The 2,983-nt window shown below is 52.1% G+C and overlaps 1 non-coding gene across 1 annotated transcript; it reads left to right on the forward strand.

Annotated features, from left to right (window-relative positions):
* Positions 1-1,090: 1,090 nt before the first annotated feature.
* TRNAK-CUU lies at positions 1,091-1,163 on the forward strand. The gene has a single exon. It is a non-coding gene; the product is annotated as a tRNA-Lys (tRNA).
* The last annotated feature ends 1,820 nt before the right edge of the window (positions 1,164-2,983 follow it).

A 2,983-nucleotide genomic window follows, 5' to 3' on the forward strand; every position in this document is an offset into this window, starting at 1 on the left:
CTAGCCGGAGTTAAACCACGGCAGTAGCTCTGCCACCCGTCTGTGTTCCAAAAGGAGCCGATAATCCTGGTCTACAGGAGCCTTTGGCTCGGGGGGTGGATGGAAAGAGAATGTTTTGGCTATTCCAGGTCCTGCACGTGGAGTAGTTCAGCTGAGGAAAGGCTGGATAAGAAAATCAAAGAAAGGAAAACACAGGTAAGGAGAGGGGGAGAATGGGAAGCGCTGGAACTCTTTTCTCCCGTGCAAAGTCCTACTTCCAAGCTTAGGAAAAATGGGCTCCAGGATCAGGCGAACACTTCCCAGCCCTTGGGTTCTCTTCTGCTCCATGAAAAACTGCACCCAGTGGGATAAATCTGGGTGATTGGTTATGATGCTGAGCAGGGAGAGGGGTAAACGGGAAAAGGGAGGGTTTGTTTTTTGGCAGGACCCCCCAGATGGGGTGAGGCACCCCATCTACCCCCGTTATTGCTGCTCTTCGTGGAGGAGACCCCAAATTAGCCCCAAAAGGGGGGTTGTGAAGGTGCAGCCCTCACAAGAAGAGGAAGGCGGTAGGCCTGCTCGTAGGTGTAGCAAATCCGCCCCTTTCCTGCGGCGTTAACCCTGGGTTGGGGGTTTTTCTGCAAAAAGGAGGATTAAAGGTCCCGAGAGCTTGTGGTCTCACCCACGTAATGAATGACTCCACGTCCTGGAAGGTCCGTCCGGGCTCGGCTTGGAGCCGTGTTTGCCCAGGTGTGGGATGAGGCATTGTTCCCACCAAACAATATCTCCCGCTGCCTCCGAGGTCGTTCAGGTCCTGGCTCGGCCCAAGAGGAATAAAGGCAGCGGGAACGCGTGGCCGGTGGGCGCTCGGACGTCGGAGGGAGAAGCCGAGTCTGGTAAGGGACCCTCTCTTGGGGTGGTGTTTTGGGGCTTTTTTGGGGTCTTCCTTCTGTGTTTTGTGCCCCAGCACACCCCCTCCAACCTCCCAGGGAGGAGCTTCCACTTATTTGCATACCTCTACTTTTATACTTCCAAAATTGGGTGTTTTGCTAAATCGGCACCAAATCTACACTTTCAGCGAGAAAAAGAGTGAAAAGAGGAATATTTACCAGCCCGGCTAGCTCAGTCGGTAGAGCATGAGACTCTTAATCTCAGGGTCGTGGGTTCGAGCCCCACGTTGGGCGGTTTAGTGTTTTGTTTTGTTGGTTTTTTTTTTTCTTCCCTTTATTTTCCCAAACCTGCCTGATTCTGAGTATAGATAATTTCCTGTTCCATGTTGAAGCGAGGTGGAAACATCTTGGGAAATAAAGAAACTTGGCTGTTTTGCTCTTAAGATCATTTTATTGACTTGGGAGGTTTCTACCTTCAGCGCAGCTATTAAATAAATAGAATAGAAAGGGGAAATTGCCTGTATTTCATTTTTTTAAGGTGCTGGAGGATTGTCTAATAATGTGCTTCAAGTTTCTCTACCCCTTTTGCCCCAAAAGGGACATCACAAACATCCATACTGCAAGGTTTTTTTGTCTGATTGGGGGTTTTTTCCCGCCCCTGCTAGAAGGTTGATGACGGACAAAACTCGTTACAGGGATCAGTAAACTGCCTTGAGCCATCCTCCTCACTTCCCAGGTGCAGCTGGGAGGTCAGGATCTGTCCCCTTTCCCAAGATGAAGGTGCTCTTCGTGGGGCTGACCCTTGTCCTCTGCATTGGAGTCGGTAAGCGGAGGGTTAAATGGGCTTTGATAAAGGGGGGAGGGAATATCCGGTGGTGGCTGGAAGTGTCTTGCCAAGCTCTGGATGTCCGACTGTTGTCATGGAGTGGGATGGGTGTCACCCGCTCTGGGTCTACAGTTGGGGAGGGAAAACCCTGCAACTGATTTCCTCATGATACGAGTGAAAACGACTTTCTCCTCCCTCGCTTCCCAGGGGAGATATTAAATCCAAGGAGATCAAACTGGATTAAAGCCACGTAGCTTGGATTAAGTCTAGGGATGCATGGATTCAATCTACAGGAGCTGTGGGCTGCTGGATCCTGGGTTAGATGTGCCCCCGGGAGCTGTTGTGATGATCTTGCGGCGGATGAACCCCCCACCCCAGACCCCAAAACCACGTTTCCTCTCCGTGGGTGTGTGGATTTGGGTCACTTCAGGCAAAATCTGTCTGCAAATCTTTACCAAGAAGGGTTGAGTGTCTCTCAGCGTCATCTGCCCTTAGGGGGGATGAGGGGTCTCACTGCTGGTCCGCAAGTGAAGGCGGCACTTGGTCCCTTCCCTGGGGGGGTTCTGCACCGTCTCCGGGGTCACCCCATCTTTTCCGAGGGGCGTGTGACGTCAGACTCCGGCTCTGCGGAGCGGAGCCCCGAGCTCGTTGCGTCTTCCCTGTCTCCCGCAGTCGAGGCTCTTCGATGCAAAGTCTGCAAGTACAAGATCCCCTTCGTCGGGTGTTTCCGGGGGGCGAACGAAACGACTTGTGAGCGGAGGGAGAAATGCGCCATCATTCAAACCTCCCTGGGTACGTCACGGGGGGACACACATCAAAACCACCTCTTTCCTTCGGTTCCATCGGGCTCATCCCTGTCTTTCGGAAAACCAAAGTGATTTGGGGGATGAATGATGAACCTGATGTGGGAATGGGCTGAAACAAGGGGCGGAATTCCTCCTCTCGGTGGAGGTTGCCCTATGGATAGTTAAAAAAGTCCCTTTTTGGACAAAAGAGAGACTCCCAAAAAACCCATGTGACTTTTGTCTGTGTGTGCACACGCCTCGTTTAGCTCTTAATTAAAGCAATCAAGGTGTGACCTCATCGGGATGTGCTATTTAAAGGGCTGTTTTCTCACCCGGCAACCTCAAAATCCACCGCTGATTTTTATTTTTATTAGTTTCGTTCTTCCTTCTTCACCCCCGCCTACAGGGAAGGTGACGCTTTACTACCAGCAAGGCTGCACCTCGGCGTTGAACTGCGGCCGAGAACGCGCGTCCGACGCCGAGTCCCGCCTGACATCCCGGTA

This window comes from Eurypyga helias, unplaced genomic scaffold, assembly GCF_000690775.1.
Source record: "Eurypyga helias isolate BGI_N326 unplaced genomic scaffold, ASM69077v1 scaffold2636, whole genome shotgun sequence".
In the NCBI taxonomy this organism is placed as follows: Eukaryota; Metazoa; Chordata; class Aves; order Eurypygiformes; family Eurypygidae; genus Eurypyga; species Eurypyga helias.